General features: G+C 24.0%; 1 long non-coding RNA gene across 1 annotated transcript; it reads left to right on the top strand.

The window, feature by feature from the left end:
* The first annotated feature begins 78 nt into the window (after positions 1-78).
* LOC114126453 (uncharacterized) lies at positions 79-7,434 on the top strand. The gene is made up of 3 exons (XR_007605597.1): positions 79-246; positions 5,454-5,592; positions 7,425-7,434. It is a non-coding gene; the product is annotated as an uncharacterized LOC114126453 (long non-coding RNA).
* The last annotated feature ends 12,000 nt before the right edge of the window (positions 7,435-19,434 follow it).

Here is a 19,434-nt window from a genome sequence, read left to right as displayed (position 1 = left end):
ATTGGATTTCTGATAACAAAATTTTTTTGTTTGTATTGATAAGGTGGAGGATTATAACGGCCTTATATCATATTATACATTTGTACATAACCATATATTCATGTATCATGATCTTAGTCCTATGATAACCACACCATGAGTATAACTAGTATAAGTGGTAGTTAATATTTTATTAAAGTACTTTTGATCCGTGAACGACACTAACGAGGAAAACTCTTGTTAACATTTCAATTTGCAGTGACTTTGGTAATTTAAAATTAATTTAGCAACTATCACTTTTTTACCCATTATAGCTTATTTATTACGTATCGTAAATATTGTTACTCCGCTCTTCATTTAACTGTGTTTTAATATTTTATGCTATCTTAGGGTCCTTTTCCACGAGCGTTTTTAAGACGCGCGTGTAGCTAAAGCTCAAAACTCAAACGAAAAACGCGTGTAGAGGCAAGACCTCGCGTTTACGCGCGTAAGACGCACGTGTAAAACTCACGCGCGTCGAAATGGGTACGCTTGTATTTCTTCCAATGCATTTCATAAACGCGCGTCTAAACTCACACGCGTTCGTGCGTTTTAAAAACGCTCGTGGAAAGGACCCTTTAGTGTGGTGTATCTCTTAGGGTCCTTTTCCACGAGCGTTTTTAAAACGCGCGTGTAGCTAAAGCTCACGCGCGTTCGCGCTTTTTTAAATTTAACACTCGCGCGTCAAACGAAAAACGCGCGTAGAGGCAAGACCTCGCGTTCACGCGCTTAAGACGCGCGTTTAAATGGGTACGCTTGTATTTCTTCCAATGCATTTCATAAACGCGCGTCTAAACTCACGCGCGCTTAAAAACGCTCGTGGAAAATATGTTTGCTTAATCTAAATTTCATATTTTAATATTTTGTAATGTGACATTCCTTTTCTCTAATTAGTTAAGTTCTCAATATTTTAATTAATAGCTGTGAAAAATCTGTTTAAAAAATTATTCATGTGATAAACCAGTTTCATATATTATCATTCCCAAACTTTTCAACTCTGTAGTTTGTATCATCTTTTCACTGTTTGTACAAATGGTAATATTGCAATTATTTAGAACCAAAGTTTTATACCATACATCTTTGATCATACCTTACTAGAATAGTTATGAATATATGATATTGAATAGAACTATTACGATCGTTCTTACAATGTTCGGTTAAGTGTCGGTTAAGACTAACTGGTAGAATTCTATCGGTTAACTCATAATAAATTCTTCTGGTTAGCGTTATAAAGTACTAACCGAACATTTTAAGAATGGCCCTTAGTTTATATTTTTTGTGTTGATTGTGTATCACTTGTATTGTATGTTTACATCTAACATAATTTCAACAGTGTGAATGTCATTTTTTTTATACTGTGTACATTTTTCTGTTTTTGTTATATTTTAAGTTTTCTCCTTTTGTGAAGCTTTTGTAAAATTACAATTTTTCTATTTGATATTCCTCAGAAAAATAACTAATGCCCTTTGATATTATGTTAATAATTAAACTCTCTACAATGATCTCAACCGATGATTACAAATGATTTAATTAAAAACTATTTAACCTATAATTTCTCAAAACTGACACTTTTCAATAATGGATAATCATAAGTTCATTTACATTTTAGATATTTATTAAAAATGTATGTTTATGAAAAACAGCAGATAGTTAATATTACTTAATATAACAACCAAATACAAACATACATAATATTATATAGTTCATTTAAAATATATACATAATTTTAATTTATAAATATCACAATTAACATTATCGTTATTGCTAATATAGGAGTACCTATGTGATAAATTATAATCTGTGCCTTAGCCATCAAAGCTTAATGTATAATCTTGTTGTTGCATGCTATAAACATACAGTAGACGCTGCTTATTAGGAACAAGGATAATTTATACTATTGCGTTATTGAAAAATCATATAGCTTATTTGAAACAATTTAGGCCAAGATTCTACTACTATACAGTATGTCCCAAAAGTCCCGTATCACCCTTAATATCTCCATGTAAAATCACTATATTTAAACGCGGTTTTTTTTACAGTACTAAGTATGAAAATTCTGATTGAATGGCATAAAATTCATTTTTTTTTTTTTTTTAATTCAAAAATTTTCAAAAAATTTTTTTACGCATTTAAGAATTTAAAATTTTTAAGATAGCCATTTTGTTGAACATATTTTTTAAAACAGTTCAAAAAAAAAAAAATACTAAAATTAAATAAAAATTGACCAAGTTAGAGCAAGTTATGTTTTTGAATAATTGGTAAAAAAATCAATTATTGTTTCACATTTCAATAATGAAATATCTAATTTCAACACACGACAATACTTTTGCATTCAAAATTAAAGTTTTGATTTGAATAGAAATAAAAATAGCCGTGTTATATCGTTTGCTGAACAGTGAAACTGGTTACCTATTTTTAAGTATCAAATCACGTAATTATCAAGTAGATATATGGGAACAAGGGGTCCAGTGCTTTGGCCACCTAGGTCTCCCAATTTAACACCGATGGATTTTTTTTTATGGGGTTATTTGAAAAATCTTGTGTATCCGTCGTGTTCATTGCCTGATCTTCGTCATAAAATTGAACAAAATATTCAAAATATCTTACCCGAGACATTAGGAAATGTTAAGAACGCTTGGGTCGAAAAACTTCAACTCTGTGTTGCAAATAATGGAGGTCATTTCGAACATTTATAAAAATAAAAATGTAATGAATTATTTTCGTTTTTATGTAATAAAATCTTTTTTTCTATTATAGCAATCAAGTTTAAAAATATTATCTGAATTTTAATTTTAATCTTTCCTAAAAGCTTCACTAATAATTAGATGTTTACAGATTACCATTAAAAACAGCATACCTACATAACTATTATTACAATTATTTATAAACATACTTTACTCAACTAGCTCTATCTTTATTATAAATCGCATTAATTATAACTGTATGATTATGTCCAATACCGTAACTTTAGGTTCACTTCATGATAATTAAAATACTTAAAAATAGGTAACCAGTTTCACTGTTCAGCAAACGATATAACACGGCTATTTTTATTTCTATTCAAATCAAAACTTTAATTAGGAATGCAAAAGTATTGTCGTGTATTGAAATTAGATATTTCATTATTGAAATGTGAAACAATAATTGATTTTTTTACCAACTATTCAAAAACATAACTTGCTCTAACTTGGTCAATTTTTATTTAATTTTAGTATTTTTTTTTTTGTACTGTTTTAAAAAATATGTTCAACAAAATGGCTATCTTAAAAATTTTAAATTCTTAAATGCGTAAAAAAAATTTTTGAAAATTTTTGAATTAAAAAAAAAAAAAAAATGAATTTTATGCCATTCAATCAGAATTTTCATACTTAGTACTGTAAAAAAAACCGCGTTTAAATATAGTGATTTTACATGGAGATATTAAGGGTGATACGGGACTTTTGGGACATACTGTATACTTTTGGGGTACTATATTATCTTATATTTACTATTTTAACATATCGATATTGAATTCCATTTGTCCAATTAATTTAGTTTATGGCAGATATATATATTTTTTGAATCAAACATTTTTTTCCATGATAAATAAAACCTATTGGCTATTGGTTAATTGACAAATTTCATCTTGGTCCAAAAGTGTTCCTAATAAGCATATTTTACTGTATATGTATACAATAATTGTTGTGTTTGAACTAAGACTGTTGTCTCTTATCAAGAAAGGGAGAAATATGACTGTCTGTGTCCGTAATAGAAAAATTTCATTACTTTGAATCACCTATTGTTTACCGAAACATTATTATTTTGTTTATTAAGGGGTTTTCCGTTAAATCAGGTTTCACTGTAATATCAACTAAACAAATATTATATTAATAGTCATGATAAATAAAGATTATATAATGTGCATTTTCACTCTTCAAGTCTATCAATGTATGTATAAAAATTAAATAATGGTTAGTTAATGTATTATCTTTAACATTACATATTAAAGATTTTTTTCATTTTTCTAACTTTAAAATTTTTAATTTCATCTGAAATATAATTTGACAAATGATAATCTATTGCTTTTAGTTTCAAATAATACTTTCTGCATATTTATTTTTTGTAATTGATAGTATTGATACCTAATTGTTTTTCAATGTTGTATTTATATAATTTAAATTTAACAATTAAATTTAATGTTGGGACACATTAGTAATGAAATTAACATAAAGAATGTATATAAATGTCACTATTAAAACAAGAATAGAACAAAATATGCATAAAATGGTAAATGTTAAAGCATATTATTTATTTTTATTTTTTGATATACCTAATTAAATTATACATGTTACGGTATTATCATTAACAATAATAATGAATAATATTAACTATGTGACTGGATTAATATACAATTAACGTATTTTTATTTTCTTCAAAAACCTTGATTATGAAATGTAAATTTATCAATATTTATTTTGTTTGATTAAAAATTTATTATTTATAGACATTTTCATGTGTTATATTATACTGTTATAATATGTTCTTGACGTTTTTTTAAAGTATGAATTTTGTCTTAAATATACATTAAAATATGAAAATTTTATTCAATCATACTCAAGTTAGAAATTCATATTTTTAAAAATATAAATAGTAAACAAAATATATCAAAGAATTTTAAGATTTTTACAGAATTAAAATTGGGTCAGTTTTTCTCTAAATTTTATCACAATGAAGAAAGGTATAAAAACAATTCGTTTCTGACCACTTTTACGTTAGAACCACTTTAAATTTAATATTTTTTCAAATTTAGAGAACTGTTGTCATTAAAATACAAAATGATTGGACAAATTAAAAAATGATTTTGATTTATTAACTATACATATTTATATTTTAATTGAAGTCAATTTCATTAGTAGTTTTTTCAACTTAAATATCCATGAAAGTATAATATTTTTATAACATAAACAGTTTTTGAAATTTTAAAAATTACTTCTGTTAAAACATATTTAACTTGTTAATGATTAAATTCATTATTCAATATTAATACCCATCTAAGCCCAAGTCCTACTATTATACATTTATACCAGATGATTTAGTGGCTTGTATCGTTTTGAGTTACTTAAAGTAGTGATCATAATATTCATTAACATAATTCTGTGAATACATTTACATTTTCCCGATTAAAAATAAAATCCTTCATATGAACATTATAATATTAGAACCACAGTATAACAATATTTTTTCAGTGTATGAAATTTATCTAATTCTCAAATGTTTTTCTCCTCTAAAAACCAGTTATAGCTATATATTAAACTATATTCCTTAACTTTTTCTACAATGACTATAGAGAGTTATGAGTAGGGTTTGGATTTGAAGGCAATATAATTAATAAAAAAAGTATTTAAAATGTAAAAAAAGGCATTTAATTTATTTTATTTTAATTGATTATCTTTTAGTTACAGAAACTTTTGAGATTGGAGAATTTTCAGTCTAGTGATTCTATTTTTGACAACATTGCCATCTTCTATTTGGATATACTAATTAAATACTAAAAGTTTGTGACTGAAGACATAAACTAAAAGTAACACGTTAAAGGTGATTATAATAATTTTAAATTAAAAATAATAATGTTGTTTTTGTATTTGTATTTTTATATTTTAAGTTTAGAAGATATTGTTTCATTCCTATCTACCCTAAGTACAAAATACATCATTAGTTAATATCTATTTTTTGTTTTTACAAGATTAAAAACCTAGATAAGAATAATAATTATTTGATTTTCCCCTTAATAAAAGTAATAATTACGCAGAACTAAATTTACTTACTTATCACTATATTCTTTGTTTATTTTCACATCTTTTATGAGTTTTATTATGTCAGAATTCTACAAAACCTATCCCTCACTTTTATAACAACTCTCATTTCCCTCAACAATATTTAGGATCTTTGTACTCAAAAATAAACAACATTTATTTCTAAATTAAAACATGTCCACTAGAATTTAATAGCACTATACATAATATTATTTGAATAACATTTTATTTTAAAATTAATTTTTATAGCTATAATGATTTAGACAATTGCTTTATTCTCATAGAATTAATAACACTTTTCCATTTCATTTTTTATTATATTAATAAATAAATTAAGTACTTTTTCTAACAGATTTATTATTATTTTATTAAAATGTATTAATTACATTACACATGAAATATTCCAACCATATGAGTGCTTTAAGCTAAGTATACTAGTATAGTTTTGATTCCATATGATATTTATTCTTTTATTCCATAAATTAGTTACATTATAAAAATAATATACCGGTATAAAAAGAAGGTTACATATTATAAATAAAAACTTAAATATTTATACTCCTTAATTCAAGCTTAGAAAATCAAATAATTAAACATAAATAAAAGAATACAAGAGATTTTTTTAATTACCGTATTTAATAAAAATATAATAGTATAAAATAATGAAAAAAGTGGAAAATCCTACTTAAACTTATACCAAGGGTATAGTTAGGTATGTCTTGTATATAATGGTTGCCAGTGAAATGTTTTAATAGTGTGTTGAAGTACAAAATATGATTTTTGGTACTTAGGAAGTCTAAAGTAAGAAGCCTATAATATACCAATAGTATGATTGTTAATTAAGAACTGGTAATTAACTAAAACGTTTTTTGCCTAGAAATGTCAGTTAATTAATATACTCATAAATATTCAAGAATCTTGCTTGAAAGTACCAGTAGATGATAGTGAACAAAAATACATGTATATATTCCCAAGAGGTCAGGTTTTTAGTTTATAGGTTTTAAAAAAAGTTTTATGAAATGAATTTTGTTCTTAGTTGTGCTGGAATGATATAATGATATGATTAGATAAGAATTAATTTGTGATCTATAAAATAATATTATTGTGATACAATGATACCTATCATTGCATTCAAATTTAACACACTTATTATAGTGACCTATGCTATAGCCAAGGTTCACTTAATACCTACTGTACAGCAAGGTGTTACCCATTTGACCAGCCTTCTTTTTATTTGAACTGATATAGGTATATAATTAATTATAGCTACTGTTTAGTGTATCTATTATACCTTTAAAATTAATGACAAAACAATACTTACTTGACATTATTACTTTATATTTTATAGTTGAAATATTATTTATCTAAACATATTTGTTTACATATAATTGTTAATAAAACTAAATTCATATAACTACATAATTTGTGGTATTGAAATAATACCTACAATTTTGAATTTATTACCAATAGTATTAAAATATGAACAATTAACATTATCATCTTCTAATAATCAAAGAGTATTATTTACAAAAAACAGATATTTTATAGTCAATATGCCAAAAAATTAACCTGTGATTTTAATTATTAATAATATCATAATTTAAATGTTTACAGGTATCATGGATAACATTCACAAATACAATAGAGAACAATTATTCTTTTATGAACTTCTGAAAGATATCCAAGAAGATATTCATTTTTTAAATGATTCACCAGGCAAAGTTTATATAACTTTAACAGACCATTTGAAAAATGTGAACAAAAGAGTACCTGATCCATTTATACCAGAAGAACTTGTTGAAATGGAAGAATGTATAAGAAATGCAGTGAAAGACCTTACTGATCTTGATCTTAACATTTATCTCTGTACGGGAGTTGTTGTTTTATCAGAATATTTAGATTCCCCAGAAGAAATGTTTTCTTATATTGGAAAATCAAAGAGATGCAAATAATTTGTACTTCAAAGTATTTTTTAGTGATTCTCATTCGTTATATTTATTTATATCATATGTGATTTAAAATGATAAGTAGGACTCGGAAGTTGATGCATTTTGCATTTTTTTTTTGGAATTTTTTAGACAATGCTCTCCTGTCCAAAATGTGTTTCATAGTAAAATAGAGTAAAATATTTAAAAAAATGTATTTCTATTAATTTAAAAGTATTAATTTGTAATTTTTTTATCGTTTTTAAGGTCATAAATTTCCGAGCCCTAATGATAAGTATTTCCTTCTCAAAAGATTTTTTTCTTGATTGTGAATCAATCAATATGAATAATATAAAAAATTAGGATATATAAAATTAAGTTCTTAAGTTATTTTTAATTCAAGTAACTAGTAATATTGGATGTTGTATTGGCATGTAATGTCTCCGTCGTACACATATACAACACAACAAATTTTTATTTGCCAGTTTCAAAAGTATGCTGTTGGTCTTGATATTGAGAGTGAATTGACCTATTATAAAATTTAAATGTAAAATTATTATCTAGGGATCCACATAGCCTTTTATTGATATTATTTTCAAGTAAATTATGACCTTTTTGAAACTCTAACCTCTAACTAACAGCATACTTTTGAAAGTGGTGAACGAAAATTCGCTATGTCAAACGTGTGTAAAATGTAGGCAACACATGCGAGTACAACGCAAAAAAGTACAAAGTAATAATAATGACTAAGTAAATCTGAAATCACAAATTTTTGCTAAATTTGTTACTTAATATTATAGGTATACTTTTAGAGGATATTTATAGAAGTAGATTTTATTAACAACTTACAAATATCATAAATATCATAAATAAATACAAGAACATTTAAAACCTAGAAACGATAAAAGTACATTTTTTTCTGATAAATTATTTTTTCATTTTGTATTTATACATTGAAACTTTTAATTTACTAATTTAAATTATACTATTAATACTTATACTTATTAAATAACAAATTGAAAAATTTATTTTTTAATGTAATATTTAAATGTTAATAGTTACAGTATTATTCATAGAAATATATCATTATTTTTAAGTTTATGAAATTCTAAACCTGTTTAGTTGTTAAAGTTAATAGCTTGTTGTAATGTACTTTGCAAACTAACTTCATAAACTAGATTATAATAATGCAGTTAATAAACAAATTGTTAATAAATATTTACATTTAAGTATTTAACACATTTTACAAAAAATATAGTAATGTATGAATATATACCTACATACTTACATATATTGTATGAAAAAGTATATATTTATCATTTATTAATATTATATTATTATACCATTTAAGTAAGATTTTATTGAAAAATAAATAATAGAGTGAGAATTCAAATTAATACTGTATAGTTATAATTGATAAATTATGTAAACATTATTATTTGTTATTAAATTTCAAATATATTTACAAATTTACAAGTATCATATATTCTGTTTGTATAATGTTACCTTTACACAAAAAATATATTTGAATAAATATATGATGGTCTATGTCTCTACGATTATGTAAACATAATATAATCATTCTCATTATGTCATAATGTATTTTTATACTTTAAATCACTCATTTATAAAAACCTATTGCTATACAGAGAGCAACCTTTGCTGTTTTTATAATTTATAATGTTTTAATGTTATAATAGGAGCAATAATTATTGAAAGTGGACAGTATAGAAATCAAAAATATAAATTTTGTCAACTAGGTATATCAAAATAATATCAAAGAATTTATAGGTACTTGAAACATTAAACATTTAAAAACTACTAAAAGTGAACCATTTATTCTAATAATTAATGATAGGATAAGTAAATAATATAACGTTTAACCATATTATACATCTATTGAATTGTAGTTATAGTTAAAGATATGTAGATAGTACATTCCAATAATCCAATGTAGGAACCTGGTGCAAAATTACTTACAGTTATTTACTAGGCGAGTTAAATTATTACTATATACTATTTGGTGTTTTTTATCTAACAGAAATAATGAATATAACTTATGGTAATAAATTTATAGGCTACCTAATTAATATATTTTATAAAAATGTGTTTACATTTTAATCCTTTAGTAATTTATGTTGATTTTGAATCCTCAATTCATAAAGTAGTTAATATAGTTTAGTCATTAATAAAAAATACCAAATATCGTTTTCATTGAGGACAGTTGTGGTAAATGGCAATGAAAAATCCAAGAACATGGATTTATATCAGATTGCTAAAATAAATCTAATGAAGTATGACAATTTTTTTTAATTGGCTTTTTAAATATTAACAAAATTGGAAATTTAAAAATTTGAAAAATAAAATTATATGTCTACCCTTTACAATATTTAAAAATGATTTAAAATACAACTTATTAATTTTAAAATTACTATTTACTATTATAAAGGTAATACTAGGTACCTAATTTTGAAGGGTTTTTATTTTTATTATTATTATGTTTTTAATAATTATTAAGCCTGTACAGAGAAATGTAACTTATATTTTGAGCAAAACGATAAATGTAGATTTGAACAAGTATCGGAAAACCTACATGATTAGTTGTAGATAACATTTTTTAATTTTCAAAAATGGGTTTGATTATAAAATTGAATCTAGTTTGTACTTTGAGACTTTGAAAGGTTAAATTAAAAACTTGTTATTACTATAACAGGAAAAACAAACTGGAAAAACTGGAATTTTTACGAAAATCAAATTTTTGACAAAATCGATTTTGTTTTATTGGTGTAACTTGTAAGCGAATAACCTTAGATACTTTAAATTTTTACCAAATATTTTGATAGTCGTTTTTTTTTACAATACAATTTTCAAAATATTTTTACTTTTTTTGAGCTATTTATAAGAATAAAAAACTTTTTTTAGGTTTTTTTTTATGAAAAATGTCGATTAAAAATTATTTATGGAATAGAAATGCTTGAAAAGTTAATACAAAGCTTCTCATAAAGTTGTTAATTTTCTGATTCAAAAATATCGAAAATCCAAACAATATTTTTGATAGGACATAGGTAATCGTTTAAAGTTAGAATTTTGACCAAATTTATAAAAATCACGAATTAATTATAAATAATTTTATAACTGAAAATTCATAAAAAATTTTGTTTTTATACCTAAGATTTAAAAATTAAACTTAAGGTTCTTTATTAGTTTTTTCACCAAGTATTGAATAAAATTCTACTGGTAATACCAAATTAATTTTTTATGCACATTTAAAATTCAAATAATATTTAGCCATTTAGGTACAACATTTGGCCATAAAATAATTATTCCTCCTAAAACAATTTTTAATATTTTATTGGATTAAAAAAAAATATATAAATAGACACTTGAAAATTTAGATAATATTTAGATTATAATTTTCATTAAATAAAAAATTTTTCAATTTTCTTAGTTTTTTTCTCTGAATGTTGATCAGAAATTCAGAAATTATTCGTTGGTCAAAATCGTTGAAAATTTAATACAAGATCCTACATAAGTTATTCGTAGGTATCTATATTTGTATAAAAATATTAAAAATACATAGGCAACATTTTTTTTATATGCATTTGAAGTTAAAATTTTGACGAATTTCAAATTTTCTTTTTGCAAAAAATTATTAACTGTCTATTTTGCAGCTGGAAATTCATAAAACTTTTTTGTATCTAACTTTTGAAAATGTAATACTAAGTTTCAGTATCATAATAATTTTTGTTTGCAATGATGATATATCATTAAATTTTAATTTAACACAATTATAATAGTTACCCAATAGACCCCTAATCTACAATAGACCGATTTCCACTTACCTACCTTTTTTTTTAATTGTTTTTAATTATGATTTATTTTCTCAATCTATCTATTATTTTGAGAATTCTCTAGAATCTAGGGATATGTATAAATTATGTAAGGTTATAATCTCATATAATACCTAAGTTTGCTATCACAATAACGACAGTAACGGGTAAATACAAAATATGTAAGTAAATTAAAGTCGCTACTTACTTAGTTACCTACCTAAAACATAGCGCTATATAGCGACTCTATTTATAGATGATATTTATTATTAGTATTAATGTATTATACATGCCTTCATAACATTTTAAACACTGAACGAGTAATTTAACGTTTACTATTTTTTACAATTGGACGCAATCAAAACATTAAAAAGGGAAACATTTTTTCGTTTATACTTTTATACATGACCTTTAGAAGCAATTGACGGTTTCTGAGATATCAAATATTGAATAAAATGAATAAAACTAACAAAAATAATTACCTAAATTATCTAATATATTATGGATTAGTCTTAATAAGTTATGTATGGACTATATTCATAATGATTTATTTACAATAAATGGTTCAAGATATAATGTCCATTATATGAAGCGTATGATAATGTTAGTGTGCTTACCTATATACTGTGTAGACTGCACAGTGTAGTATGTACTGTGTTTGCCATTTAGATAATACAAAAACGTATCAATGGCCTATTGGTTTTCGAGAAAATGGGAAAATAATACTGTAAGAATATGTAGGTAGGTATACCTATCTGGTTATCTATAATTTACACCAATACATAAAAGTGTACGGTTTGGAACCCGTGAAATATCTATACTTCCATTCTTCATTAGTTCATTAATAAAGAAAAACTTAAACAATATCTGCAGACTAGAATAATAAAAAGTATATTTAGGATTTCTATTAACGTAGTTGAACTTTGAACAGGGCAAAATTTGAAGCTTGAATTTAAAATCACAAGATTTTGTTGCATCGGATTCGAACGATCGAACGTGTATACCGCCATCGAAAATTTCGATAGATGAATTGCGATAGGTAACAATAATTTTACTGATTCTTTTAAGTTATACCTATTTATAAAATTAGGGTCCGAATTAATTATAATAATATATAATATATATTCTCTAAAAAAAAACATACATAATATGTTTTCTTTTTATTCTATTAAAAATGTGAAAAAAATGTGAGAATATCATAGTGGAGTAAATATGTATATATTATATGTACGGAATACGGATTGAATCATTTATATAGACTATAAAAATTAAAAAGACTGATTTGAACATGTTGTACAATGGATAAATTCCCAGTATAGGTACTATTTTTATACTAAAAATAAATAATATAATAATTTTATTTTTATTTTTATTGTTGTATATGCTTTGTATCAATGAATTTAAGCATTAGTTGATGGTTCCAAATCTGTAGTTACAACGGATAATGTTTTGCATGACTAATTAATTGAGGTGTATTGTAATACAAAACATTTAAAAAAAAATCAACATCATCATGTTCCACAAAATTATTTATTGCAAATTTTTTGATTAGCTCTGATTTTTTTTTCTAATTATTCCGCTGTAAGTGGTTATTTTATTTGTTTTGTTCTCTAGATATTAGAGGTAACTTGCATAGCGTATCGTATATGATTAAGAAATTAAATGTATTATAATACATATATATTATAATGACGTACAATTATTAGAATTATAAATGATAATTTTTGCTTATTTATAGAAGTGTAAATATATAAAATGTAGGTACCTATTTTATAGTAGTCAGTAGTGTACTAAAGTAAGTATCTATTTATTAAAATAATATTTGTGCAGTAAAAAATTATCAAAATTACATTTATAGAACATGTCATATACATGTTTGGCATTTTTAAAAATGTTTAGGTATTTCAAGTACAAAGACAATCTTGACGCACGTGAAAAATAAGCACCTATAGTAGAAAATAAAAGTAAATTTACTATATCTGATAACTAAGTCACTTATACATAATAATAACTTGGGTTGTATTATGAGAAGACAACTGGTCACTACTGGTAAATAGTCGCACACTCGCACGATTCGAGTTCGCATTATGACATAATGCCGATAGTCGATCCACGTCGTACAATTTACGATTGTTGTTAGCGTTCATGGCACAAAACTGTTCCGCCCAAGTCCAGTTTTTTATATAATATTTTTTTTTATTATAATTACATTTTACATTATCATACATTTTTGTATTTTGTGTGCGATTGTGTATTATTGTCGAAGAGTACCGATGACAATGAGTTAATTAAATACGTATTGAAATTGTATTAAAAAAAAAAAAAAAATTCGTAGAGCCATAAATTAAGATATATATATTTATTATAGATAAATACATCGGTATTAAGTGAGAAATATAGGCACTGGGTATGGAATGAGATTAAATGAAATCGGGTGTCTAGTATCCACTAAAATCTATTTGTATACCTACCTATATGTAATTAGAGAGTACCTAATATACGATTATATGATATATATCTTTCTATTTTGTGTACCTATGTGAACTCCAATAATAATGTCTCTACCACTTTGTCTGCTATTCAAATGACTGAAGTCGGTGAAAAGTGATACATATTTTATACATAAAATTGTTCTTCGCAGATCAAGGATTAGTTTTTCAATAACACTTATGCTGCTGTTATTCATATGGTCATCAAATAATATTCCTTATTCGGAATTCCTTCGTTTATCATTTAACTGCATAGTTTTATCACTCAAATCTGTTGACGTTGGATGTTAGACAATTTCAAGCTATATTTATAATTTTTATTCAAACTCATTGGCAATTGTATCAACTCACAATTCACATATTTTATAAGCTAAATGACGTGTTAAACTTAATTTTAGAATTCTAATTTGTAAATTCTGTAGTGTCTCTTCTTTTTCCAAATGGTTCAAACCAATGTTTTTTTTGAAAATATATTAAGCAGTTATATTTTACGAATCGTGAGAATAGTGAATGAGTATCCATCATCATTTTTAATTCATTGAGGACTAAATAAATTACTTTTTACGTAATGTAGGTACCTATGTAATTTGATAATTGTTTTTTTTCTAATTTAAATTTATTATAATATTATTATCAATCAAAATTTGAATTGGACTTATTTCTTTTTTTTTTTTAATAAATTAATATTTATAATGAAATGCATTTTAACTTACCTATGAGTATTTTTATGTTTTTATAAACTCCTTTTGAGATACGTGTATAGACTACTTAACATACATTTACTGATTTACTACAGGATTATTATTGTAGTCACTTCTTGTAATTTTTTAAACCCTGTTGTCTTATCATATAATATTTTAATGTTATTTGATTCGCAATAATTGTATCGTTAATTTATTACGTCTTACGTACACGCGCCATCATTCAACAAATCAAATGATCGGAATCTTATAGTAAAGTTGACCAAGATATCAATTCGATGTAATGAACACAAAAGTAATAAACAGGACCGTCGAAAAAATTAGTATTTATCATGTTTTTGGCATTTTATTTTTATCGCATGTGTTACACATACTCCTAAACAAGGACACACGTTTTGGGAACCAGACTTACAATTTTAATGCTATTCTAAAAAAAAATCATGAACATCTTAAAATTAATTTAAATTACCCAATATAGACATAATATTGTTGTGTTTATAAATTACTAATAGTATTTTAAATTCTGAATGGAGCCAAGAATATATTAATTTTGCATAACGATGTGTGTTTTTTTTTCTGCCAACGTCCTTTAAAGTATTAAAAATACTTCAATATTCAACTTATACAATATACATATTATTTTCAGGTAAGAAAATGAATCTAGTTTAAAAGGTAAAAAAGTCACCGTACTTTTTAAAACCAGTTTTGATATGTTTAGATGTTCTTTTGTATACCTAATTGAGAAATTAATAACCAGAATAATCATGTAAATATAAGCAATTTTCACAAAATATTAGTATTTTCTATAAATTGTATAATCTTCAAATATTTGTATTGTGTTATTGATAGATATTTAACATTTTCGATTTTGTTCTCTATAAATGTTGACAAAAATAATGCTAGGGAAAAATATTATTATAATATTTTTTTTTCACAATTGCTCGTATAATATTTAGGTAAAGATGAATTTCGTTTATATAAAACTATCAAATTTTACTGTTTGATTATTTATTTTTATTTTTAAATACCAATAAGAATTATTCTTATCCAATATTATAATATTAACTACCTATTATATAACTCAATTTATTAGTACGTTGCTTAAATTGGTATTCAAGTTGAACCTATATCAAAATTTTAACTAGAATTAAAATAATTTTAATTTTTTCTTTTTCTTTTATTTTAAATCATGAGTCATTATACATATTATTGTTATACTGTTATTGTATTGATTGTCATTTGTCATAGTTAGTTTAATTAGCACTTTCTTATAATTATTATCCAGTAACTTCTATTAACTATATGACATATGTATAAATAACTTTTAAAAATGCATGTTATATTACAATTCATAACATAAATAAAATACGAGTATGCCGCCACTTCCGCCATTTATGTATTAAAGTACAATTTTTTGTTTACTGCCTGCCATCTACAATATCAATTAATAAAATATAGTAATTGGTATCTTATAAACCGTAGAATTAAAAAAAAATAAAATGCGATAGATATAAATTTAACGTTTTTCCAACAGTATTGTACATCTTAAACATAATATTAATGTTGTACTCATTTTAACCAGTTTATAATAAATCATGGAGTGAAATATGTGTCGTGGTCGTTTTGGCTGCAAATAAGTATACTGTTCAGAATTAATGAATTCAATTATGTTGGCCGGTTCGATTTAATAAATACGAGCCGTGTTCGTATATATTATTAGGTATAATATATAGGGTTTGTAAGTAATACGCATAATAATAATTTCTAAATATATTTCAAGTAACTCGTTGTAACACTACATAATTGTCGAGTAGTTCTATTTGTAGGTATACACATTATGTTCATTTTTATTTACAAAAAAATAATTCCTCGATGAATTTATTTCATGTTTTACAACATATTGAAACTACACAATATTTTGGAATAGTTGCTTTTAGTAATTCAAGCATCGTTGAACAAAATAAATAATAATAAATGTAATGTGAACAAAGTAAAGTCATTTTTTTTTTTCAAAAGATTCTGATGAAATATTGAATGATAGGTACAGTTCAATAAAGTAAAAAATGATAAAAATTCATAGAATAGCATTGAAAACCATTAAAAAGCTCATGAAAGTTGTAGGTTAGTACACAATTTATTTTTATCACATTAATAATATTTTATACAAATTTAAATTATATTGATAAAACAATATATATATATAATACTATGGGTGATTCATTTAGGTATCGAAAAATATTCATTATATTAAAGATTTTCCAAAAAAAAAAATTACCAAACTTCCAATCAAAAAAAAAAAAAAAAAATATTATTTAAAAAATATAGGTAAATTATAATTAAAACATATTTAAATCTAAAAATTTGTGCATATAGTTATTCATTTGAACAGTCTTAGCAATAGAATATAATATAATACAATTTTTAAATATTTTAGTTTTTATGTTTAATGTTGATAGTTTGATATTTTGTCCAAATCTAAAAATAAAAAACAACATAATTATATAACATTTAACATCGGTGTATTCTACTTATAATATGAATCAATTTCGTAGTTGTTGGTATTGTTTTATCGCATTTTATTACTATATTAGCTTATAGAAAAAAGAGTAAATGATTGTACACCATGCTAATGTATAACTATATATAGTGAGAAGCAAAAACGATTGTTGTAAGCCGGTATTTACTTAATAGGTACTTAGTAACAATATAAAATATTTAGTCAAGAATCATATGGTGTTTGAATATAAATAATAATATTGAATAATAAACTATCGAAAATATCCATTATGTATTATTTTATATAAAAATTATGATTAACAGTGTGACGTATGAGAGCATCGAGGATAAGTTTCCAGACATTATAGTTTGTACTGTTTGTAGTATATATAGTAGATACTAGGTACCTATCTATTATCTAATATAAAAAAATAATTTTAAAAGGAAATTAATATGCAAACATTTGAACAAAACATTTCAAGATATGATTTAATCTTATTACGAACAAAATTTAAACACAAATATATCTATCTTATAAAGTTTTTCGTGTTAGTTAGTTAGTGATCTACACTGTCTAATGCATTAAATACCTATAGTATAATACATTGTCACGCACACGTAAAAAATAATCAATATATCTATTATCTAACGGTTTAGGTACCTAATGGCTGCGGTTGGTCTGCAGTATTTTGAAATTTGAATATATATTGCTTCAAGATATATATATATTTTTCAATATTTTTTTTCCGTAATAATAATCAAATAAATATCATTAATTTATAATGAATTTATAACTATAGTTTCTTATTGCTTTCCTAAAACCTTAACCTATATCAGTGGTTTTCAGCTGGAAGTAAGCGGAAATCTTATAAATAGTACGTGATGTGACTCTTCGTGGAAAAAATTAAACTGTGGCTTTTTCATAATTTAAATTATGTAATAAGACTTAAGGCATCACGTTTTACGATGTACGTACGATATCACTTAACCCGTTTATAGCACCACCTATGACGTGGAAGCCTGTTTATATTTCTACCAATTAAAATTAAGATTTTCTTTCAAATTGTTGCCTTCGTGAAATTTTCAAAATTTGTATGTTGTATACTGAGATATAATATGGCTGAAAACCGCTTATCTGAATGTTTAGAATTATCACATTACATATTAAAACAATTATGTTATTAAACATTATAGATTAGTTTTCACTAATTACTAATATGAATAATACTTAAAACTTAATTTAAAAAAAAAATAGTATAGTATATAATTAATATCTTATTTGAATTTTATCTAACAATATTATAAATACATTATTATAGTTATCTAAATATTATAAATTATTGTAATAACTAATACATCATTAGTAGGTAATGTAATATGAATAATATTAATATTTTGTACACTATTATGTATTTACTACCTTCATTGTGGTTTAATGTATGATCATTATTATCATATAATTAGTATTAAAATGTTTTTAGTTATGTAAAAAATGTATACACAAACATCTAAGGTGGATTTATATAGAAAATATAATATTATGTAATTTATAAATTGATGATATTGATGCAGTGGAGCTTAAGTTCCTACATATTTTATCGACTATTGTTCAACTTTTAAATGATAAGCTACAACAGCAAATAAGCACAATCATATTATATTCCACCAAATATAATAGATTCGTCGTACCTCGCATAACAGTTATAACTTACAACAATAAGTATCAATGATTAAGTTAATTATTTCATCAATTACCCACAATAGTTCAATTGAACTTTTGACAATTGACTACCTGCGGTTATATTTACGTTTGGCGCCTCTGCATTGATGTCTAATATTTTATAAATATATATATAAAAAAAAAAATATTATTATTTTTTCATGGATAGATATTAGATATATTATATGTTTATAATATTAATTAAATCAAATATAGTTGTAGTTACAAACTAGGCATTTTATTCATAATTTGTAAACCTCCTGAAAAATATTGTTTAATTTTGCTGTTTTTTTTTTTTTAGTTTTCTCTGTAATCATTTACCTTTATCGAATCATTACGTATCGTGCAGTCGTCTTTATAACAGTTAAAAATGCCTACGCATATTGTGTCTAACCTATAGCCTTACAATCCAAGTGTTACGTACATCGCGTATCCAGACTTTTACAAAATAAAATAAATAAAG

Source organism: Aphis gossypii, chromosome X, assembly GCF_020184175.1.
Source record: "Aphis gossypii isolate Hap1 chromosome X, ASM2018417v2, whole genome shotgun sequence".
NCBI lineage: Eukaryota > Metazoa > Arthropoda > Insecta > Hemiptera > Aphididae > Aphis > Aphis gossypii.
This window is presented reverse-complemented; position numbering and strand designations above follow the sequence as displayed.